General features: G+C 36.5%; 1 protein-coding gene across 1 annotated transcript in view; it reads right to left on the reverse strand.

The window, feature by feature from the left end:
* B3GALT1 (beta-1,3-galactosyltransferase 1) overlaps positions 1-25,984 on the reverse strand; it is an 802,587-nt gene extending 776,603 nt beyond the window's left edge. The window contains exon 1 of the mRNA XM_074215786.1: positions 25,858-25,984. The gene's annotated coding sequence lies outside the window, so the exon portion shown is untranslated. The remainder of the gene's footprint in view (positions 1-25,857) is intronic.
* Between the last annotated feature and the right edge of the window lie 629 nt (positions 25,985-26,613).

Here is a 26,613-nt window from a genome sequence, read left to right on the forward strand (position 1 = left end):
TGCAAATTAGTTGGCCAATCTTAAGATTGTTTTTAAACTTGGCTTTTTTATTTACCAGCTATAAAGATCAACTGTTCCAAGTCCTTTTTGAGAGCAGGGACCACAATTTTCACATGGTCTCAACAGTAGAGAGAATACTAAAGGCTTTAACAAATCTGACTGTCCCTGAAGCAGAAATTATGTGTAATTCCTGGCTCCCATACAACACCTTAGAGCTGGCCTCTCCAGTTCCAGTGTTGATTTTCTTGGAAGACAATTTTTTCGATATCCAAAAGTAGGGGTGCGGGGGGGAAAGCTCAGGCAGCTCATAGAATCTAGAAAGAGATCTAGAAGAGGCTGTACCTATTAGTTTTCCTTCTAATATCTAACATGTTAATACCAATAAAATGTTAAATTAAAATAATTGAAAATTTTTAACAATCTTGATTAAAAAAAACAAAAACCAAAAACCTTTTCCTCTTCATAGCATAAACATTTTAAAAGTTGTTATTTTTGTTATATGACATTTGCCAGAAGGGGCTAATTAAAAAGATACAAAAAATAAGACTTTAAATCCATTAATTCATCTTCTAGAAATAATTGCTAAAAGGAGCCTAAAGTACACTTAGGATAACTTTGGGGTACGCAATTGATTCCTGAAACACCAAAAAAAAAAACCCAACAAAAAAAAGTTTTGCTAAATTGAATTAAGCTTCAAGGCTTTTTTTTCTTTGATGTTGAATTGTTATTTTTAAACACTAACAATAAAAATGGAAACCTTTTGTTATAATTGAATATTAACAGTAATGACCATTACTAATGGACTGATGATAAAGGACTCACTAAGCTTTTAATGGAATTGAGCTACTGATTAGGGATTTTGATATATTTCTTTGTTTATAAATCACAACTCATTTATATTATGTTAAAAAAATAGCTTAATTTTGTAAACTGAAAATTCAGGTGAAAAATTTTAATAATTAGTTTCATAAATGAATCTCAGCTTTAAATTTACATTTTTGTTTTAAATAATACCAACAATTCTAGTTTGAAAGTGGGGAAAGGATGGATACCTCCATTGCATCCATTGCAATTAAAATCTCATTGTGAGAAAAATTGATCTGTATCTTTTTTTAAAAAGATCATTATTAATAGCTAAAATACAAAAAAACTCCCAATATTAGCAAATAAGAAGGAATTCATCAACTGATTATAAGTTCTAAACACTGAATTCAGAGAAAACTTAGAAGATTTTATGAGAAAATTCAGAGTAAATATAATCAGGAGAACAATATATACAATGACAATATACACTGTAAACATTTAAAGCCTGAAAATGACAACAGAAGACTGATCATAAAGCATGTTTCCCCTTCTCTTAGCAGTGAGGTGATAGGCTACAGATGCAGAACAAGGCATGTATCATCCGAAGTAGGTGACATTCTGATTTGTTTTGCTAGCAAAATTTATTAGAGAGTATTATGCCATGTTACTCCAACTCAAGTATAGCATTACATGATGATGAGTCAATGTGAGTGAAATAGAACCAATCAGGATGAGTTGATGCTAACATTTCTTCACCATTATACAATAAGAAAGTCAAGGGATATTTGCTTTTATTGTTTAAAAAACAGAAATCACTATTCTCAAAGGAGTAATCATGTACTATACCAATGATGTTCACATAGTAGAATGCAATCTTTGGGAGTGACTAGGGTGGCACAGTGGAGAGAGTATCATCCCTGGAGACAGGAAGACCTGAGTTCAAATTCGGCCTCAGCTATATAATACTTACCTAGCTGTGTGATCTTAGGTAAGTCACTTAACCCCATTGCCTTGTAAAAAAAACAAACAAAATGAATGTGATTGTTTTAATTATAGTGCTTATTTTGTTTGTTTCTGTGTTTCTCCTCCAGTGACTATTATAGTACTTGGAACATAGCAGGTACTTAAATAATATTTGTTGATCTGAAATGAATTAAAGTAACATCCTCTGATGGTGTGGTAGAGTGCTAGGGTTAGAAAAATGAGTTCAAATTCTCCCTAAGATAATTTACTTATTGTGTAGTACTAGGCAAGTCACAACCTCTGTTTGCTTCCATTTCCTTAAAATAAAATTATACCTACCTCATAATTCATGAATTAATATTTATATATTGCTGTTGTTCAGTTGTTCCAGTTATGACCACTCTTTGAGACCTCATTTGGGATTTTCTTGGCAAATATACTAGCCTGATTTATCTTCTCCAGTTCATTTTACAGATGAGTAAATTGAGACAAACAAGATTTTACTACTTACTTCCAAGCTATTAAGTATGTGAGGTCAAATTTGAACTTGTGTCTTCCTGAATCCAGACCTTGTGCTTTATCTACTCTGCCTGTGTATAAAGTACATTACAAACTGTTAAGTATTATATAAATGTTAGTTTTGATAAGGATAATAATAATAATGATGATGATATATCCTGCTACTGATGATGCTACTGATGATATATCCTCATACTTTACAAAGAAATAAATAGGGACATTCCCATCATATGTGATACAACTCCTGGCACAGGCTCACTCAATTATAGAGAAAAAGGAAGAGAAAGAGTACAAACACAATCATTTCTCAGAAGAATTTCATAAAGAATGAAGATACACTATGACTATATAATTTGGCAATACTTGTAGTTTAAAGAGGTTCTATATGAGTTTATATAATAATATTATATCATAGACAACATTATGACATAAAGAGGAAAGAAGATCATATAAGGCAGGACAATTTCTTTCATACTCTAGACAAAAAGATAAAAGATTGAATATATGTCATACTTTTATAAAAATTAATTTTTAATGAAGTGGAAGTAAAATTTGTATCTAATGTATATGGTGAAGGTTTAACAATATAACCCAGGCATGTCTGAGCACACTCAGTTCACTTCATGAGGCACCTTGAAGACCTTTGGAGCATGTCTAGATTGACTAACATGGAAGTCTTTGCCTACCTTACCACATGGGTGGAGGTAGACTCCTTTGATTGAACTCCTTCATCTTCAAAACTGATGAGATTCAATCATTTATTCTTTTCTTCCAGGTTCTTCCTGTTGGATTTATTTTTAATCTATTTTAACTATCTGTTAATTCCTTCTTCACATTCACTGAACTGGTGACGGGAGGAAGCTCTTCCTTCCTCTCCTCTCCCGTTTTTCCCAGGCTTGGAGAAATGGGCCTTAACGTGTTTTTCCTGTTCTGTTATTTATCCTCAGTTTCAGATACCAGAGCTGATTCTCATGTAATTCAGAAGTTAGAGCCAGGATTCTAGATAGGATGGTTTAGTTGGTGAGCCTGGCATGGAAGTCCTGAGAAGCCAGGGTACCTAGGACTTGAGCATAATTGGGATTTTTGGATAAAGAACTTACACTGTGTGCTATAGGAAATGAAACTAAGCTAGCTAATCTCCTTCCTCTTCCTAAAGATCAAAGTTGTCCAAAGGGAGATAGAGTAGAGGATGTCAGGAGACAGGGGAGTTATGCCTCTTGGGTTAGGAAGTAAGGTTTTATATTTATAAGTATACCTTTCAAAGTAAGTGTTTCTGTCTAAAAAATAACCTGACTGCTAGTGGTTTAATGAAACTGGAGTATAGGTCACCATACCCTACAATGAAGCATACAACATCAGAGGGGACTGGAACCATTTGTAAAGATTAGATAGTCTCCTAATAGCTTAGAGGTACCAGAGAATCCTGAGAGGAGGAGTGAAATGTAATATACTTGGTCATTAGGTAGTGGTAATCAGAGTGGTCTTCGTTACATATGAATTAGTTAAATCAGACATACTTAGAATAACAGGAGTCCAAGACAGCTTATATACTCATCTACTCACTCATTTTCTCCTGCCCCAACAGCGTATTTCAAGAAGAGACTTTTAAAAATGGTGTGTGTGTGTGTGTGTGTGTGTGTGTGTGTGTGTGTGTGTCTGTTTCTGTGTCTATATCTGTATGAATTTGAATTTATTGGATGAGTAGTGACATTTAATAGAAAAATACTCTTGCCATGAATGCTCAGACTTTAGAGAAACATGGAAAGAATTACATGAACTGATTGTGAGTGAAGGGAATGGAACCAAGAGAACATTGTACTCATTAACAACCATATGATGATCAGCTATGATGAATGTAGCTCCTCTCAGCAGTTCAGAGATCGAGGACAACCCTGGGAGACCTGTTATGGACAATGACATCCCCATCCAAAAGAAAAGCAAACAAACCATCAAAAAAAAAAACACACCACATAATCTGATACTATGTCCACTTTTTTTATAACTCCCCTTATATTTTTCCTTCCTATCACATGGTTTTATTTCTTTTCCCTTGGTCCTAATTCCTCATGTACAAGATGATTAACATGTATACATGTCAAACATGAATGCAAATGTACAACTTCTACCAAACTGTTCACTGCCAAGGGGAGGGGGCTGGGATGGGAGGGTGGTAGAAAAATGTGTAACATAAATATGTGGTTGAATGTTGAAAAACTTCCCTAATATATAATGGGAAAATTAAAATTAAATCAAATTAAAAACAATTCATAATTTTTGCCATTTCTACTCCAGTTAAGGCAATTTATTGAGGAGTCGCATGAATAATTAAGGAGCAAAAATATCTGTGTTTCTTAAAAGCAAAACCAAATTTTTTTAAATCAATTTGTTTGCAAACTATATTGCAATGATTAGAACTGCATGGAAAGCCTAGTTATATTGGGTACTCAGTAGCTTAGGAGTTAGGAACATCTGCTGAAGTCAAGAATATTTCCAAAATAACAGGTCAATAGAGAATCATCCTTATGCCTATGATTAATTACTGGAGCAATCACTTACATTTATAAATTCTTATTGGTAGAACAACTGTTAGGTTCAATGGAAATGCCTTGATTAGAGGCATTAGAGAGGAATTAACTCCATAACAGGAAACTGAGTTAACTGAATTAAATTCCACAAACTTTTATTAAGTAGTTTGCCTAAAATCTGTAAAGTACTAGCATTTACAAAGATGAAAATGAAAATTCCCTGCCTCTAGTAGTAGAAAAAATGCTGCTCCCCCTTCTGTGGGATGGTAAACCATTTATTTGAGTTTCAGTAAGAAGTTTGGCAGAGTTGAAACTTGCTAAAGGTAGCCAACGCTTTCTCTACATTGCTTCCTCTCAAAAAAAGAACAAATATCTCAGGCTAATGTGGTCATTTCTTTCATATCAATTAAAAAAATTATCACATTGGCCTGAGATATCAATTAAAATCATTTAAAACAAGGCAGTTAGGTGGTGCAAAGGATAGCTCTATCCTGAAGACAGGAGGACCCAAGTTGAAATCTGACCTCAGACACTTGACATTAGCTATGTGACTTTGGACAAGTCATTTAACCTGATTATCTTGCATACAGGGCCATCTCCAGTTATCCTGATTCATATCTGGTTACTGGATCCAAATGACTTCAGAGTAGAAAGTGAGGTTAGTGACTTAGCACACAGCCTCCCCTCACTCAAATTCAATTCATGTGTATGTCAAGATATCACTTCCCTGATGCCATGGTCTTCAATTAATAAGGACAAAAGAACAACAATGAAAACATTTAATTGGGTGTTGTAGTTGTTCAGTTACATCTGACTCTTCATGATCCAATCTCTGTTATCTGTCTGGAAGTGATTTTCTTCTCCAGCTCATTTTACATACTGAGGCAAGAATAGTTAAGTTACTTGCCTGCAGTCACGCAGCTAGTAAATGCCTGAGGCCCATTTGAACTCAGGAAGATTATTCTTCCTGACTTGAGGCCTGGTACTCTATCCACTGTACTAAGTAGCTGCCTTTAGTTGAGTAAATATTAAAAAAAAACTGTCATCTCATTTCTATACCTGGTGGATACAGCCATTTATATTTCAAAACGCATAACTGGCAAGTTCCCTAATATTATTTTTTCTTTTTAGAACAGTTCTTCAGTGAAGATGTTTAGACGCTGAGTGACATAAATAAAACTTCCAAATATACTGAGTTGGAGGAAAATGTGTGCATTGCTGTCTCCCAACTATTTTCTCTTTAGATAAAGTATTTCATTTAAAGGTTTCACCATATATTTAATTTGAGGTTGAGGAATTCTTATTTGGACAGCATCATCATGATTACAAATGAACATTTGCTGAGCACTCCACCTAGGGGTTTAGAAAGGATAATTTATAAATATCTCCCCTGAAGGAATTTAAGAGGTAGGGGACACATTGAAACTGTGTCATGATACCATAATAGGAATTAAATTTGGTGTTTTAAAAAAGTAAGATTAGAATTATGACCAAATCGACTACACAAATAATTTTTTGTGTATCATATAAATATGATATCATATAAAATACCCTGTTGAAGAATTAAGGATGGCAAACTTGCAGGGTTAAATTCAAAATAAATCAATTTTTCTCTTAACTAATTTAAATACTTCTAGATAGTATGAATTTTTGTAAACTTTTTTAAAACCTTTAGAATTCATAATGAAAACAGTACCTGTTATAAAATTAGCTAAATATAAACCCATAATTATAAATAATTTGTAAGGAAATAAACAACAGAAAATGTGCTTTGCCACTTCTTAAAATTAAATCATTGAATGTCACATCAACAGACGACCCATTATCATTGTAAGGTTATTCAATGACCACAAAAAATCTGAATAAATACTTGTTAAAGTTGTAACACTAATACATATAGAATTAAAATTGCATGTAAGTAGTGACAGATAAAAGTCTAAGCTTAGTAAATTTATAGTGGATAGAGATTACTTGAATAATTGACTCATTCAAGTCCCATATATCATACTGGAATTTATTCCCATTTTGAGATGGCCAATTTCAGTCGTGTGTGTGTGTGTGTGTGTGTGTGTGTGTGTGTGTGTGTGTGTGTGTTATACCTTAACTTCAACTCTTATTGAAGGTTTGAGAGTGTTGGGGAAGGGGAGGTCATCTGCATACATAAGACTGATCAGTACAAAAAACTGCTTGGCATAATACTTGACAAGATTTTTGTAACTTTAGGACTTTCCTACTGTATGAGGAGGATCACCCTGTATAGGACATGATCATAGAGGAGAAATAAAAGTCAAAACAATAGCAAATTCCTCTTAGGAGAGAGTAGAGGAAAGGGTCATTCCTAATAAAGATTCCAAACATACTGAGTTGGAGGCAAACATGAGCAATGCAGTTTAAAAAAAAAATACTGTCTGAAAGCATCTGGCCAAAAAGGAAAAAAAAAGAGAAAGGTAAAATAAAATATGTGACTACAAGTGACCTGTGACTTTGATAGGACCTATAAGGGTTTTGTATTTCCTAATGGGAAGTATAAATCAAGGTGCATCTGTCAGGATAATACTGTGGAAGAAAACAACTGACTGACATACATATGACCAGAAGGCCACCTACTGAAGAAAGGAGTTCCCAAGTGAAGAAATGTGACAGCCTAAATTTTACCAGGTTGAATGAAACTGCTGTCTTCCCTCCTGTTTTATTCAGGTCAAGACAGGTAAAGTATGGATTGCTGGACCAACATCAAATTAAAGCTGACAAAGATTTCAGAATCACAGTAGACCTATAAACACATCAACCTATATAGAAACCCCCAGCTTAAATATGGTTCATTATGGTGAAATTAAGATTATAATTATATACATATAATTATATCTAATATAATGTAAAATTATAATATAATAATAAATTATTATTTAAATGGTTTAACTATATTCAGCATACTTTGATTATTCTGCCTCCTTTAAAAACTGGGGTTCCTGATTTGTACATCTGGAGAATGGGGTAGGTTGCAGTTAACTGGAGCCCTAGAATCATTGTGACAAAAAAAAGGCAGGAAGTGAGAAAGGGAAAAACTGTCATTGCTTCTCCCTGTCTCTCAGGGTCTCTTTGCTTCTGTCTTGTCTATCTCTGTCTCTGTCTATCTTTCTGTCATCTGTCTGTCTGTCTCTTTCCTTTTTCTCACTCTCACCTCTGTCTCTGTCTCTTTTTAATTCTCCCCAATCATCATTGTTCTAAGTAAACACCAAAAGTAAGGGCAGCCTAGAATAAAAGGGGAGAAATGAACTGAAAGTGACTTTTCCCTGAAGCACAATTCAGACAAGATAAACTCAAGATACAGACTCCTAGTAATGCAGCAGTGAAATATTGCTATCTTAATATTTAAACACCTTGATTGATTTTCAATGCTTAAATTAGCTGTGATTGGTTGACATAATCTGGACCAAAACAGAATTACTGAGTCAATTAAAGGAAGATGCAGACATGTGGTGCTGAGGAGTTTTGATCATTTTTTTTCTTTTGTTCTACTTCAAGAAACACTTATTAAGTTCCTATAATATGAAAAGTCCTTCTCTTTGGCTAAGGATGTTATAAAACTAAATAAGACTGCAGTCTAGTGAATGTAGTAGACATATATATCAGTAACTGCAAAACAAATATACACTTCCATAAGAAAGCTCCCAAGAGTTTCAAAAAAGATCATTAATGGAAGCAGGAGATTCAGGAAGTTTTCATAGAGGTTGCATTTGCATTGGGTCTTTGACTTATATATTCATCTAAAACCCAAATATTCTGTAATTATATATAATTCTCTATCGTATATACACACTTACTTGCACATATATACATGTGTATACACACACACACACACATATATGCATGCATATCACTCATCTATCTTTGTAGTTCTCTGGATTTCTAGTTATCTACTGGTTGGGTAAGGCAGACTTTAACTTAACTAATGATTAAGAGGAGGTCATTTTGTTCCATAAATGACAGTCTAATGTTTTCCCCAAATGCTCAAAAGGAAAAACTTCTTTCTCTCTCTTTTTCTCCCTGTTTTTCCCTCTGTCCTTCTCTCTTTCCCTTTGTCCAGTTTGTACTGAGAAAAAGACATACACAGATACACAGACACAGACAGACAGACAGACAGACAGACAGACACACATACACACACACACACACACACAACATTGAGCAGATGCTCTAAATCTGATCTCTCCAAGGATTATAGAACTTTGAATTTGTTACAGCAAAGAAATAGCAGATATGACTCCTATAAAATGCCCTTGTAAATATAGTTCAATTAGAAGGAATTAATCATTAATCATGATATGGTGCCTAAAAGAGAAACATCCTATTTCTTAGAAATAGCAAGATGGACATACCTTATATAGGTGAGGATACTTCCAGTGAGGAACTTCCCATCTCACTTCCCACAATCATCCCTAAGTAAAAAAGACTTGATTTTCATTTGTTGTTCTCTCTAGTTGCATTATGTCCTTCATATATATGTAAAAGAGGAAGATAAAAGTGTTACATAAAAGGCTCTCCATAAGGGTAAAGTAGTTTCACCGGTATCAAAAGTACAGCCAACAGAACATGCTATATAGATGGCTGCATGCATTTAACAAGTATTGAAGCAGGAGATGATATTATTGAAAATGTCAAAACAGAAATGTTTCATTTGCCCTTTAATATTATTTCCAGAATCATAGCTTCAGAGCATTAGATGACCTTAGAGGTCATGTAGTAGACTTTCCCTTTCCTCCCCCATTTTACAGATGAGGAACTGAATTTCATAGCTGAAATGGATTGCCCAAAATGATATATCTTAAATATTTTGAAACAGATTATTGTAAATAATTTAAAAAATCAAATTATTCTATAACACAGCGAGATGACACTGTTGATGGAGTGCCAGGTCTAGAGCCAGAAAGACTCAGCTTTGTGAGTTCAAATCTGGTCTCAGACACTAGCTATGTGATCCTGCGTAAGTCACTTAACCCTGTTTGTCTCAGTTCCTCAACTCTAAAAAGAGTTGGAGAAGGAAAGGCAAACCTCTCCACTATCTTTGCTGAGAGAACCCATTTGGTATCATGAAGAGTCAGACATGAATGAAAACGATTGAACAACAAATGACATTTGAATGAATTTTTCTTAAAATTTGCTAAAGTGAATAGAGATACAAACACATATACACATGTAAATCTATCTATTTTCTATCTTTCTCTAAGCTATTTATCTACCATGTATCCTTCTATTCTTCATCTATCCATCCATTCATCTATCTGAATTAACAGAAGACCACAACTTCTAAGACACATAAAAATCACCAGAGAGCAATGAAAAAACATATGGTAACTATAAGTAGGGTGTAGCATATGATCAAGTCAGTTGGAGATAAATAATGATGTAAAGATCATTCAAGAACCATCACATTAGGAAAGGAAGCAGATGGACCATGTAGCAAGAGCAAAGGAAGAAAGATGGACAGCCCTGGCACTGCACTGGTACTTAGAGCAGAAGGCCTTCAACCAACTGGGTAAATTATGGATTTATAGAAGGACATGAACCAGGACCTATATTAATAGGATGAGGAAGTAGAAATGGTTTGATTCTGCACCACTGATTAGAGTTTTCTCATTTAGGAGATCATGAACACATTGAAGCAATGAGGCATAGATAAGCATGATATGTGTGTCATGTCAAAAGTGCAATATACTTTAGTTAATAGTTTTGTCACAATTTATTTACCTTCCTTGGCCAGAATCTTTCACTGAAGAATCTGTTAACATTATCAAACATCAAGACCCAAAATGTTAGTCTTCATTGACATTCACTTCTGTGTTATCCCTGTAACTGATCATTTAGCAAATCCTACTGGTTCTTCTTTTGAAAGATCTCTCACACATCTGGATTTTCCCACTTAGTGTCCCACATGCCTAAAATAAATTTCCTTCTACCTAGGATCTTTTGGAATCCCTAGCATTCTTCAAGATTCAGGTCAAATTCCACTTTCTGCAGGATACCTTTCTTAAGGATCTAGAAGAGCTGCTTATCTCTCACATCTATCTTTTCCTAGCCATAGTCACTGTAACAACTCAAAGTCATACCTTTAGACCACATTCTTGCATTTCAGAAAGCCTCCTACAACATTGTGAGATGATCAACCCTGATGGAAGCAGTTCCTCTCAGCAGTTCAGTGAGCTAGGACAACCATATTAGACCGGCTATGGACAATACTATTCCCATCAAGAAGAAATACCAAACCAAACCAAAAGAAAACAAAACTTCAGAATAAAAAATTATCTCTTCTGTATCTCTTTCTCTTAATACTAATTCCTCATACTGAAATGACTAATCTGTAAACATGTTTATCAAAAAATATGTAAGTACAATGTTAACCTGACTGCTGCTGAGGGGGGGGGGCAGGAAGGGAGGGTGGAAGGAAATTTTGTAACAAAAATTTACATATGCATATGGATGAATGTTGAACAAACTTTCATAAAATGTATTTGGAAAAATAAAATGCCAATTAAAAAAATAGAAAGCCTCCTAACCATTGGCTTTGTTTAGCAAAGCCCTCTGATGTATCTGGCAGGTGAGAATCCTTAATTTTCTTCAAGGCTCCATTTAAGGAACTTTTTTCTAAAAAATTTCCTTAATCACATGAGTTGCTTTTTATTCTTTTCTTCCTCAAATTTTCATGATGTGTTTATATTTACAAGTTTGTATCATGCTAAGTAGAACAAGTTTCTTGAAGGCAATATTTTATTTTTGTATTTGTATCCCCAGCACCCAGAAGCATGGCTGGTACTCATTAGGGACTTCATAAATGTTTGTGAATGCTTGTGAACTTATCTCCCCTGTAGATGAGTTAAAAAAAAAAACTAATCCTGCTGTCACCAAAAATACTGGTTATCAAGTCATGTATAACTATTACTATTAATGATAATAACATTACTACTTTATATAGTACTTTTAAGCTTTGCAAAGCACTTTACAAATATTATATCAATTCATCTTCTCAACAGCCCTGAGAGGTAGGTGCTGTTATTAATGCAACTTTACAGAAAAGGAAATGAAGCAGACAAAAGTTAAATGACTTGCCCAAAGTCATACAGTTAATAAATATCTGAAGCTGGATTTGAACTCAAGTCATCCTGACTCTATGTCCAATGCTATAACCACAGTGCCACCTCAATAATAACAGCTAAAACAATACTTATATTTTGTTTGTGCCTTAAATATAGCCCATTAAAGTATGTAGTAATATAGTATTACTTTTTCATGCCATTTGCCTTGCTTTGACTTCACTTTCCTCTTTTCTCAATTTCAACCCTATAATTGATGACTTTGAATCCATACTCTCATCTATTCCCACCACCTCCCTCACTGATCAGAACTGAGTGCTCCTGAATAAAAAAAAAGGAGCTAAAACTATGCTGACTGGATTCACTGAAAGTTGATGTGATCTAACTAAACTGGACCCTCAATGCAGGAAGGCAATTCTTTTATTCCATGCTAATCAATTCCTTATTTCTCCCACTACAAAAACTATTCCATGGTGTTTCTTCTCTTCCTGTTAAGTTATTTGAGGACCATGCCTCTTACTATACTGATAAAATGGAGAGCATTCAGCTCCTTTCCCATTCATTTCAAAACCCCTTGACATCATTTCCACTCTTTCCTTTTATCCTCCAGACTTTGATAATAAGGTGGTCCTTCTTGCTAAGATCAACCCTTCTGTATGTGCTTGATCTAATTTCCTCCCATTTTCTCCAGCAGATTGCCCCCTTGGTCACCCCTTCAGTCCTGAACTTCAATTTTTCTCTTTTTATTGGTTTCTTCCTATTGCTTTCAAAAATGCCCAAGTCACCTCTATCCAATATACACTAGACCCAGTTATCCTCTCAATCTATTTTCTTTTCTACCCTTCACATTCTTAGCCAAAATCTTAGAGGAAAACTGCACACATTCAATGACTCTATTTCCTTTTTCACCGAGTCCTCAAACCAATCTTATTCAACAGAAACTACTTTCTCCCAAGTTAGCAACAATTTCTTAATTGCTCAATTTGATGGTCTTTTTCTTCCCCCAATTCTCTATTGCTCTCTCTACTGTATTTGATATGTTGATCACCCTTACCTTCTGCATACTCTATCCTTTCTGGGCTTTTTAGCACAGAATTCTACATTCTCCTACCATTCTCCTCCTCCTTTGTTACTTTCTTCCATTTTGTAGCTCCTAACTTAGAATTCTCTAAGGCTCTTTCCTGGTTTCAGCTTTCTCTCTTCCTTTCTCCCTTCATCCCTCCCTCCCCTTCTCTTTCCTCTCCCTCTCTCTCTCTCTACCTCCCCCTTTCTCCCTTCTTCGACTTGTGACTTTCTTCTCTCTTCTCTCTTCCTTCTTATGCATATATCACATGCTATCTAGATTTAGGGTCAAGTGATCTACTTACTATCTTATGATATTTGCATTCCTAACATTGTATATTGCAACACATATACTAGACACTTAATAAATCTTTTTTGATGCATAAAAAATTAAATCAAAATTTGAATAAGAAGGCTAATTAATGAATTCCTAACATCTTTACTCAGAGAATTTGAAAAATTAAAACATTCATTGAACTCCCATTAAGTTAGCTAGTCTTTTATGTTCTAAAATAGTCCCAAAAGTTTTGTTTCTTTGGGTGTGCATTTTGTTTTTTGCAGTGGTATTCTACTTGATATGGTAAATTAAAGAGAGCCTATGGTTATTATTGACTTCAACAGCATGAGAGAACACAGACATTAAAGCTTCTAAGAATTATTAAATGAGATATTATTAGTAGAGAGTATAAAGATTTTTCAGGGGTATTTGAATGCTTCAAGATTCCCAACCAGAACATATACATGAATGTGGAGAATATAGTGCACCTGCTTTGAAAACAAAAAGAAAAACATTGTGTACAGGAACAAAAATAACATGAAGAATCAAATATACAATCTTTGGGGAAATCAAACTCTCAATTCTGTTTTTTTCCCCCAGAAATTATTTTCCTTACTTACCTTCAGAAATTCAAGCTTATTGTTCTATATAGTTTGTTGATTATAATATAGCAATTTAGCTTTATGAAAGTATTCATTATATAAAAAGTTACTTAAAACTCAGAAAAGAATATTTAGTGGAAGACTAATTGCATTGTAATGGCATAGTGCTAAATCAAATATTTTGCTCTGGAGACTGTTCAGATTATTATACTGTTTCATTACCACAGAAAGATGTGTCTTCAAAAAGAATGGCAGTGACTTAATATTCTCTGTTGCAATTATGCCAGATTTTCTTTGTTCATGAGGTTCAGATTATGTCATTGGCAAGGGAAGTAATTAAATTATTTTAAATACATCATTAATATAATCTAATAGAATTAATCACATGCTCCTGTTTCATTTAAAAACATGTCCAATATGAGGTATTATACTATTACATAATTCAGTTTTACAATTGGTAAATCTATTTGATTATAAATATGACTTTGAATCTGACAGTAACACAGCTGGGCTAACATTGTTTTGCTACTAGAGGATTAGATTTTTAAAAATTGAAACCCTCAGCAAACAGAAGTTAATTATTAAATTCTTGAATTCCAGAATCTTTGGATTAGGCATTTTTTAAAATAATTTCATATGAATAAAAACAAATAGACCTGATAAATCTTTGCCCTTCTAGGAAGAGAAGACTGATCACACACTATAAATGCTAATATCCAATTTGATAACACAGAATAGGCTTAATCCTTGTATGTTGAATAATAATCATCTGAGAAAATAAGACTATAAATATTTCTAAAGTTATCTATGCTTTCAAATTAGGAGATTATCAAGATGTTACTGTCATCAAGACATAAAAGCCTCAAATAATGAAAGCACAATGCCAACCAACTTTATTTGATATGAGGTTGAATTTTTCCACATTAATTATTGTATTACAAATTCAAAGGAAGTCTTATTGACTAAGAAAGAACCCTATTAAATGAATCAGGTTTCTGAATCCTTTCCTTTCTCATTTCTACCTTCAGGTTTCTCTGGTTTCCTTCAAATCCCAACTAAAATTCCATCTTCTACAGAAAGCCTTTTCCAATCCTTTTTAATTCTGTTGCCCTTCTTTTATTGATTATCTGCAATTTATCTTTCATATAACTTATTTGTATACAGTCTTGTACATCTTCTTACCTGCAGTAGGTTGGAAACTCTTTGAAAAATCAGGGCTTTTTAAAAAAAATTTTCTTTCCATCCAACATCACACAGAACCCGTCACATAGCAGATACTTAACAAATGTTTATTGACTTATTGATCATATATGATTATGAAATACAAAAATTAAAAATGGGTTATAAATGACACAGCAAATTGATATGACAGTCAACTTTTCATTAAGCAGAGACTAGTGAGTTAGATCATTGATTATCCTTTTATTCTCTTTCTTTCTTCTATTGATTATCCTGAAAAAAACTATCCAAACTAGATGTTACTCATATGAAGAATAGACTATGAATTTCAGTAACTCAGCTTTGCTCACTATTAGTAAGATTAAATGGGACAGGATATTGGCATGATAGCTAAAATGAAATGATGGATTTTTTCTCATTTTTATATAACTATGCCACAACTGTTTTCTAATTCCAAAGATAATTAAAAGTTCATTGTAACTTAAAAACAAGCCAACTGCAATCCATGTCTTAAAGATTTTAGATTTAGAAAAATTAGATTGAACCCTTTTTCTACAGGTTTGGTGAAGAGAAACTGTTTTCCAATCACCTGAAACCTTGTTTTAAGAATAGACACTAAGGGGATAAAGCACAGGCCCTGGAGTCAGGAGTACTTGGGTTCAAATCCGGTCTTAGACACTTAATAATTACCTAGCTGTGTGGCCTTGGGCAAGCCACTTAATCCCATTTGCCTTGCAAAAAAAAAAAAAAAAAAGAATAGACACTAAGGGAGAAGCCTTAAGTGTGAATTTCTTAGTTGGTGGGAGGAGTATGAAAAATGGAGAATGACAAGAAGGACTACAGCAAAATTCCCAAGCAAAATTCCCTGGGAAATCATAAAGAGAAAGACAGTGTGGAAGCAATTTTCTGTGAGACCTTTAGTAAAAGATCTATTTGTCTTGGGACTCAATACAATATCATTTCTCTGTGTGTGTGTGTGTGTGTGTATTGGTCTTTACTGGATTAGCAAAAGATTAAATACCACATTTGTTTTCTTAGTGAGTCTCTCTTTTTTTTTAGGTTTTTTTTTTTTGCAAGACAAGCGGGATTAAGTGGCTTGCCCAAGGCCACACAGCTAGGTAATTATTAAGTGTCTGTGACCGAATTTGAACTCAGGTACTCCTGACTCCAGGACCGGTGCTTTATCCACTACGCCACCTAGATGCCCCTTTAGTGAGTCTCTTGAAGGCAAAGATGACAGAAGTTCTTCAAGGCTTGGATTCTTCGTGATTTTCCATTCTTATATTTTATTTCCCTCCCCACAGATTATGATTTAGCCATACTGGCCTACTTGCTGCTCCAAGCCTACAACACACTCCTTGCCTTTCCACACTGTGTCTGAAAGTCCATTATGTATTCCTCCTACCCTAGACATTTTCAAGTTATGTTTTTAAAGATTTAGTTTTAACGTCATCTTTTGTAGATTACCTTTCCTGGATGCTCCTCTCTTCCCAGCTGCTCTTCATGTATATTATATATACCTAATTATGTACATGTGTCTCCTGTATTAGAATGCAAGCTTGGACAGAGCAAATCCTTTCATTAAAAAATCATTCTTTGTATCCCCGGAGCATATCACAAGTGTATGCATATGTAAGTACTTAATAAATGGTTGCTGATGATTTTGCTGACAGTTTATCAAAGCCAGGATAAAACTATGGTTCAGGGTGGATAGAAATGATGATAACAGGTGAGTAAAGGAAATGACAACTTTTACATGGAAATTCTGTTTCTTTTTTCTTTCTTTCTTTAACAAAGAGAATGATGTTAAGACTGAATATATAGAGAACAAAGAGCTAAGACAAACTTTAAGTCTAATATATCTGAATAGATCCTAAAAACACCACCTTTCTTCCCTCAGTGTTTCTAAGCCGCCAGCCTGGAATGACCAATATTTCAGGGTACCTCTTGCAGAAAGGATTAATGGGTCATAGTTGCTGATTTCTGAACAAATATGGAGCTGTGAGAAGTGACACAAGATTGAAAAAATAAACTATCACAACATTGACAAAAGAGGATGTGCACATATTTCAATATAAAGCTCAACAAGTATTGATGAGTAAGGTTAAACATAATGTAAAGAATGAGTCATGCCAAATACCTTAATTTTTTTTAGGTTTTTGCAAGGCAAATAGAGTTAAGTGTTTTGCCCAAGGCCACACAGCTAGGTAATTATTAAGTGTCTGAGACTGGATTTGAACCCAGGTACTACTGACTCCAAGGCCAGTGCTTTATCCACTATGCCACCTAGCCCCCCCCATCTTTAGTTTCTTCAAGAGAATTATCATAATGGTAGATCAAGAAAATATTATAAGCACAAACAAATGTCACAGACTTTATTCATGGAACTCGATAAAGTATCTGATAAAGTTTTACATGTTCTTTGCATCCAATAGATATAGGCTAAAGGATAACTTTTATGATTATATTTCATAAATAATTGAATAACTGAGCTCCCGAATTAGCAAACTATCTAGTCTGGAAGCCAACCTTTGACATCATACCTCCATGGATTCTTGATTTATTGTTACAGAAGTTCAGCTGGTACCTTTAGGCAGAATCCTAATGATTCCTGAGAATAATTTAAAATATAAAATATCCCAAAAGACTTGTTGTAGTTTAAAGTATTGTTTGCTTAAAATCACACCAAAATTTTTATACCTCTATTAAATTGAAGCAGAGAAACAATAAAATAATGAAGAGAGGATTTCGGCATGGTGGTACATACTATGTAATTCCCAGGAATGGAAGGCTGAGGTTAGTGGATTACTTGAACTCTAGATTTCTGAACTATAGTGAATTAAATGCAATTGGGTGCCCACACAAAAATGAGTCAATAAGGTAAGCTCCTGAAAGAAGTTTTGTTGTTATTGCTCTCCTTTCAAAGGAAGGACAAATTGGCCTAAGTGAGAAACAGGGCAAGTCAAAGTTTTACAAGTCAAAGCTTGTAAAACAATGAATAGTTGAAGCAGAATTCATGAAAGTAGGTGGAGAAAAGGGGGGGGGGGAGACAAAATCAGACAGAAACAGAGATAGAGAGACAGATATAGAAACATAAAAACAGAGACAAAGAAACAGAAACAAAGGGGCAGAAACAGAGAGACAGAGAGACAGAGACATAGTTGCAGAAAGACAGAGACACAGAAAAGAGTTAGAGATAGAGAGACAGAGACAGACAGACAGAGACAGGGATAAGCAGGCAGACCCAGAGAAAGACAGAGAGAGACAGAGACAGAAACAGAGATAGACAGAGAAGAGACAGACAGACAGAGATGGAGACGGACACAGGCAGACAGAGCCAGAGGGAGAGAGAGAGAGAGATTGAGATCAATTTTTATTGTAAAAGGTTATTTTTTAAGGGCATATGTTTTGAATTCTTCCCAAGTAGTGTGGGAAGTTTTTCTTGTTGCTGCTTTTCTTTGCTATTTTATTCAGCTTAGACTGACCCAACATTCAAATATTTAATAAAGAAATTAAGAGTTCTTCTGACACAATAAAGCATTTGTTAAACTAAAAATAAAGTACTGGTTACATAGTTGTGACAGACTGACACAAGGAGAAAATAATGGTGTTTCTATTAAAATGATAGCAACTGACATTATATATCAATTTCAGGTTTGCAATATGCTTTTTATGTATTATCTCATCTGATTCTCTTTATTTTCCCCCCCAAGGCAATGGGGTTAAGTGGCTTGCCCAAGGCCACACAGCTAGGTAATTATTAACTGTCTGAGACTGGATTTGAACTCAGGTACTCCTGACTCCAGGGCTGGTGCTCTATCCACTGTGCCACCTAGCTGACCAGATCTCAACTGATTCTTAAAACAACACAGTGAGGCAGTTAGGTACTAAAAGAAATACTACTTCCATTTAAGAAATGAGGAATGTAAGGATCTGGGAAGTTAAATGATTTGTCCATAATGACATAGTTAATATGTGTGGAAAGAGGCATGTCCGTGGCAATATTAAGCCCATACTTAAAGGAGGGAAAAAAAAATCACAAGCTGGCTAACTTAAACATCATTAGGGGATGCTTTTAATTCAGAGGTGGGACATGTGTTATTAAATACTAAAACAACCTTAATGCTACCTCAGTCAACAAATACTTGGCTTGACAAATAGAAAAATATGATAGCCAAATACAGCAATTATCTCATATATAAACTAGTTTATAAAATATTATGGAGAAGAGAGGAAGATCATGAATTACAAGAAATAATTGTCTAAATGGAATACAGAAGAGTAAAAAAAATAAATACTTGAGAACATTTGAGTGTGTGTGGGTGAAGTAGGTTTAAAAGAGGAAAAGATCTGCAAAGATTTATCATCACAAACTTTTTTAACCATCAAAGTGGAGCCACTAAAGTTGGAAAATAATATTGTTTTAGAAGTGCTCAAGTTTGAGGAGGAAATGATACTAAAGGGAGCAAAAATGGAAAAGGCATCTGGTTTAGATCAATTATCCAAAGAGGAAGTCAGTGTGGGATGTGGCATGATAGTGAAGGTGTTGAGGAATTGTTTTTCAAAGAATCTGAAACAGGCAATATACCAAAGGCAAGAAAAAAAAAATCTCAGATTTCATCACAATATTATGAAGCGAAGGAGAGAGAGAGAGAGAGAGAGAGAGAGAGAGAGAGAGAGAGAGAGAGAGAGAGAGAGAGAGAGAGAGTACCAACACTATCTTTTTGGAAAATTAAAATTCATAATCAAATATGAAACAAGTACACATGATAATCAAAACATGATTATTTTAATAACCAAACCTCAACACTAAGGGGGGACAGAAAATAAACAACAGTCTCTTTTTATCATGGGTAAAGAGAAAAAAAATACTAATTATAAAGAGATATAGCCTTTTCCTTTATTGTTTCAAATAAAAATAGTATTATTCTCATCTGTATTTAAATGGGAGTTTTCCTTAGAAGTTACTGAAATGAATTATTCATATTTGATTCTACTGATCTCTGAAATTAAATGATTATCTAATATCCCTACTCCACAGATAAATTAAATGGAAATAAAAATATGGACTAAAGAAACATGGCTATTAGATATTATTCATCAATTCATAGTTTAATTTTTGGAATTAAAACCACTATGTTTATCTGATAATACTTCAAATCCACAGAAATTTGCAAGTTACCAGTTTAATAACAAAGACATTTTCCTTTGATTCACTGAGTTTCAAATCATTGTAGAAGAAATTCACACCTTACTGTTATGATTCAACCCTGACACTACTCTGGATGTCATTGGGCCTTGTGACTCTTCCCTTGGAAAACAACTGCTCTTTGGTGACCATACAGAATGCTGACTGGAATACCTCAAAATAGAGTACAAGATGATCAATTAGGAACCAACTTCTCAGACATGCTGCTGTATATTTTGGGAGAGAAGAAGTGCCTCCGCAAGCCAAAAGCTATGAAGGCTGAATTGTGTTAAGCAGTGTAAGCAGTAGCCTTCTTCCTAAATTTTGTTATTTTATTACTTAAAGTGAGGAAAATTTTAAAAATTTTAAAATGGGGGTACAATAGGAGGGAAGCATATTTGTCTTTTATAATTTAATGAAAAAGAAAGACTGTAACTGAAAACATTAGCAACTCCAATTTATTTTTTCATTTAAATTTCACATCTTAACTCATGTATTTCAGTAGTACTAAATAAGCTAATAAACAATTTTAGGGAGATTTACAGATACAAAAGATAGAGCAATCAAACAAAGTAACCATAACCTCAATTAATATATAGCTATTTCTTTATCAAAATAAATTTAATTTTATCCATCATGAAAACAAAATCACAATGATCAAAGTCACTTTAGATGTTTGATATTATCTTTAAGTAATTACATAACTTAAAAATTATTAGGATAATTTTACCAGTCACCTCTAAAAACAATGGTCAAAAGAAAACAAAACAGAAAGTCCTAATGAGAGACTTAATGTCTAGCAATAGAAATTTGAAACATTTTACTCAAAACTTACAAAAATGTATATACAGTACTTTTTTCAATGATATTTTTCCTGAAAATAATGAGATATAGATGATTTACCTAAATTTGGTAAATCTAACATAAGATTTGATTTCCCTATTGGTTCCCTGGGCTAGTCAATGCATAAAAGATGCAGAATCATTTTCTCTGGAAAAAATATCAATATAGCATTGTCAGAGTTTTTTTCTAATTTTCTAAAACTAGGCTGAACACACACACACACACACAGAAACACAGACACACACACACACAAACACACACACACACACACACACACAAACACACACAAACACACACAATCCTCCTTTGAGAAAGAAAAGCCACTTAGGAATCATCACTTGCCCTATTCTAATATACTGATAAAAGAGAGAAGTTATGAATAGGTCAGTACTAATTTGTTATCTCATACAGCTTCTCAAGGATGCAATTTAAAATGTTCCCTTTGATATAAAAATGTAATTCAAAATTCCAATCTTTAAAAGCCAAGTTAAATAGTCATCTACAGACTGTTAAACTGTGGGTAAGAAAGGCTATCTTTATTTTTTTTCATGAGATAGAAGCTATTCCAGATTGAAATAGAGAGCTAAAAAGCCAAACTGGAATCTCAAGTGAGAACAATGCATCAGGAAACAGAAACTTGGTAAAAACTTGGCAAAAATGTAACAAAATGTATCTTCAGGTAATTGATCTATTTTAAGGAGTGGAAATTTACATATATGAAAATATATGATAAGTAGATGAGAGATAGAGTTGAGTGAAAGATGATGGGCAGATAGTAATTTGGGGTAAATGCATAACAATCAATTTTGAACTTAAAATTCCACCTTCCATTGAACATCTAGAAATATTTTTAGAATCCTTTTCTAGAGGTTCAGTTTTTAAATCTATTTTATCAATTTAACCATTGGGTTGGGGAGGGGAGTCTTTTTAATGTACTACAAGAATATAGTTCATCCATTTGGAAATTGATTATAACTTTTTGGGAGTCATTCAAAAATGTTTTATTAGGTTAAAAATAATCTAAAAACAATGTATAAAGATAATTAGTATTAACTTTAAAGAGATCGCTAATTTTTGTTAAAAAGCATAAAGAAAAGAAAAATATCACCACTTTCCTAGTCCTTTAAATTATTTTTCTTTTGACTTTCTAGTACATGTCACCAAAGAAATTGCAGTTGTGTAGATAAGGATTTCCATGGAAATAAATTCCTTTAAAAACAAAGTAATTTAAGTCAAACCAAGAGCTGTTGTCTAGTCTACTGGATAGACAGCCTCAGAGTCAGGAAAACTCAGGTACAAATTCCACCTCTTGAACATACCAGGGCATTTTTGTGACCCAGGGCATTTTAGCCTTTCATTGCCCTTCTCATTTTTTTTTTTAAGATTAAAAGTTTCACAGAAGGTGCCATGTGTAGAAGAAGGAATTCCTAACCAGGCATTTACTATGCTGGTGAAATCATAGGACCTATTAAAATCAAACCAAGTTGGGGAGGGGGGTAGTGTAGTTCTTAAATGAAAGGCAGATGGTAGAGGATGGAGATTATCCAATTATGATCATAAGGAATTCTATGATCTTGACTTTTAAAACAATCAACTCTCCACTTTTCATTTTCATTTGCTAATTTGTTTTGCTGTTGTTTTTATAATGGCATGTGGGGATGAAGGTAGGGAGCAGGATACCTGGGAGAAGACACCAATCAGAATAATTAGCATAATGGAAGGTTTACTGTAGGAGACTGTGGATTCTTCCAAGATCCTTAAAATCCAGATGAATACATTTCTGTCTGAGATGTTTGGGTTTAATCTTCCCAAGAGCAGGTGGATAGGCTGCATTATTTTCTCTTGGGGTTCTCCTCCAGCTCTTAATCTTTTTTGTTTGTAGTTTTTTAATCCCCTTAATTCTGCTTTCATAAATTGTCCTACATTTATAATAGGAAATATCAGGAGTCTTGTCTCAAAAGCTTGAAACTCAAAATGTAGTTACAATGAATTTTATCTAAAATTTTATCTAGCAAATGATTAAATAAATATAAAAGATTTAACCTTTCTTGCATGTATAATTTGAAAATAAAAGCATTTCGAAGAATTTTACTGTTTCAAAGCTTATTTTTGTTCAAATATTTATTATTACTAGCATTCTTAACTAAAGATCAAATTCTTGTATAAATAACTTAAGGAAAAATTATTCACTGAGTTCATCCTGTAACTTTTTACATCTGGATATCAAAAATAAATCTTGCATAGGCACAAAAATAAATGTAATGGCTTATAGCTTTGAACAATTGACATTCACTCATATTACAAAGCTATTTAGAAAATATGGCAGAATCTTGGAGTATGGGATACTTGGAGTATGTAAGTCACGGAACAAGTGAATTTATGAAGTTATAGGAAAACTAGTTTTGCTTGAAGCTTAGCAGGCATATGCTACCTTTCTTACTTTTGGGGATATAGAAATTATCTCAACAGCATATGTGTATATTATATCTACTTGTGATTGCTTGTCTAAAATAAACTACTATAACATCAATTTTCAAGACAAATGTTTTATTTAAAGATTGGGGAAAGTAATTTTAAAAACAATTATTCTGATAATTATAGTATTTTTTCATGAGAGATTACAGGAGTCAAAGAACATGTTAAATGGGAAAAAATGCAGCTATAAAGCTAGGCCTTGAAAAAAGCATTTTCATTACACTTTCTAGGATGTACTGTAGCTCATATTAGATTATTCAGCAAAATATTACAGTGAGATACTATGAAGCAATATGCTACCCCATTTTGTTCCACATATACAATTTAAATACTTACTAAGAATAGTTGCATTCATAGTTGTCAATTACTCACTGATTGCTCAGCCAATTTTTCAAGACTTTGAACCATTTTTTTGTTCAATCACTCTTGGAACATCTTAAGTAATATTTAGAAGGAAATCAACTTTTTTAGTGTTTCCACAAGATTTTTACAAAGACTATTTGGAGAATTAATTTAACCCCAATTCGGCAAAATTAAAAATAATGACAAAAAAAGTAAATTATATGTAGCGATGTAATAACCACTGTCCTATATTCCCTTCAGCTACTTCAGAAAATCTTAGCTACTGTGCCAGATGTGAAAGCTACTAGAAAAAATAGCAACAATTGTCTAAATGCATATGCAATTAAGATTTTTTTAAAGTGTTGAAATAAAAAAGTGATAAAAAGGCATTTTAAACATCAAGCATTCTAATCAAATGATAAAAAAAAATAAGCACTTCCTTAAAGCACCAATCTACTAACACTAAAGGGAATACTATAGACATTTCTAGCATCCACTTGAGAAAAACTCACATAAAAGCAATAATGAGAAAGTAAAGTATACTGGGGAAGACAGAGGAAAATATTAATGTTTTCTGATGACCTGAACAGTTCCTTGCATTTATTTTCTTCAGTACTTAAGTTATATGCATACTTTCAATCTACCGGACATTTTATATAGGCAGAAATAAAAAATATCACCAGTCTTTGTCCCCTCTATTTTTGTTACAAACAAAGCTTTTTCTGGTAAAATTAGTCAGAGACCTCATATTTAAGCAATCTGCGTAATGAGAAAAAGCATTACCACGGAGAAAAGATAAAGCTATGTTTAATGACGGTTTCTCATCAATTCTGGGTGGGTCATGCTCATGCTTTGGGGGGGGGGGGGGGGTCACGCTCCGCTTCAACTTCATCAGCCTATTCCAAACTCGCTCAGCCAGACCCGAGCCTGTTCTCGGGTAAACTGCGATGCATTTCAAATACTTGTTTTTTAATCCAAGAGCAAAACTGAGAAAACTAATATAGATATCTGTCGTGCGGAGGATTGGAAGTTTGGAGCTGGTACAGCAGGGGCATGCCCGGGGCGAACGGACCTTGGGTCTCCGGACGAGGGGCAGCTCCTCGGTGCGGGGACTTCACAAAGGGCGCGTTCATCTCGGGGTCTTTCCGTAGAAGGGCAGCCCCGGGCGCTCGCTCCCTGCCCGCCTCCTCTGCCCCCTCCCGAAGCGCAGCAGCGCCGGGGCTGGTATGGGAGCTGGCAAAGGCGGGTCAGAGACGCCGGCTCACCCGAGGCTGTTCTTCTCGGACCTTTGGGAGCTGGGAAGTTTCTCGGGGAAAGTAGCTCGGCAGGCTGCTTCCTCCCGGCGCCCCGGTCCTTGTGTCCCCCTGGCTTGGCATCCAGCTCCTCTCGCCCGCCGTGGGACGCCCCGGGGCAAGCGTTGTGCCGGCCGCCGGCGCTCTTCTCCGGCATCCCCTCCTCGGGGAGGCGGCCAGCCCGCGGGAGGGCCCCGGGGCTGAGGCTGCTCCCCGAGGCTCCCCGGAGCCCGAGCTTGGGACTCGGGGCGGGCGAGGAAGGCGCCCGGCGGGCCAGCCGCTCGCAGGCGCCCTTCTCGCCCCCCGAACTCCCGGCGGCAGCCGCAGACGCCCCCAGAGCAGCCCCGACGCCGCTCCGGCGCTCGGCTCCCAAGGCGGGCTTGGGTCGGAGCCATAAAGTTCCGTGGGCGGCCCCCGGCTGGCGAGGCTGGAGGGCTCCGGCGCCGGCGGGAGCCCCGCGGCCCCCACGGGCAAGTGCACACACACACCCGCGCGCACACCCGCGCGCACACACGCAGGCACACGCGCGGGCCAAGTCCGAGGCGGCGGCGGCGGCGGCGGCCCCGCGCCCGGTCCGGCCAGCCTCGGCCGCACCTGCGTCTGCCCGCTCCGCTCCCCAGCCGCCACCCGCCGCCCCACCCCCGGGGCCGCCCCCGCCTCTCCCCCCGGACCGGCCCGGCCGGGCGGGCGCGCCTTACCAGTGGGGCTCGTCGCCTTCGGCCGGCCGGCCGGCGGGCTGGCCGCGGGGCTGGCGCCGCTGCGCTCCGGCCGGGGATGCTGGTGCCGCCGCCGCTGCCCGGATCCCCGGCGCCGGCATCACTTCTCCTCCGCCTCCCTGTCCGCCTCCCCCCGGAGCGGCGGCAGCGGCGCCCGCCGCCCAGCGCGAGCTCGCCACAGCTGCACCGGCCGAGCGGCGGCGGGAGCGGCGGGAGCGGCGGCGGCGGCGGCGGCGGGAGCGCCCAGCCCGGCCGGCTCCGCGCACCCAGCGATGGCACTGATCTCCGCCGACTGACAACAGCCGGCAGCCAATCGCCGCCTCGCCCAGCTCCGCGGGGGGAGACCAATCAGAGCGGAAGGCCCAAGGTTTTCCTCCGCCTTTGCTCAGCGGGGTTGTTTCCGGGAGAGAATGCGCCGCTTGTGGGCCGGCGGGGCGGGGGAGGTGGTGGAGGAGGAGGGGAGGGGGAGGAGGGAGTGGGCTCGGGCCGGGCCCGGCGGGCTCCGTCGCCAGGGGCGACGTGCGGCTCCCGGGGGGGGGGGGGGCGGGGGGCGGGGGGCGCCTTCGCGGGGTTTGGATGGACGAAGCCCGGGGTGACTCTGCCCAGCCCGCGGCGTGGCCCGTCGCCGCCCCTCGCCGCCTTGCAGCGTGCCCGGCGAGGCTGGAAGCCAGCCCCTGCTGGACAGCAGCTCCCGAAGCGGTCCGGCCTGGAGGACATCGCGCCGAGCGCCGCGCCTGG

The sequence above is a fragment of the Macrotis lagotis genome, chromosome 1, assembly GCF_037893015.1.
Source record: "Macrotis lagotis isolate mMagLag1 chromosome 1, bilby.v1.9.chrom.fasta, whole genome shotgun sequence".
Taxonomy (NCBI): domain Eukaryota; kingdom Metazoa; phylum Chordata; class Mammalia; order Peramelemorphia; family Peramelidae; genus Macrotis; species Macrotis lagotis.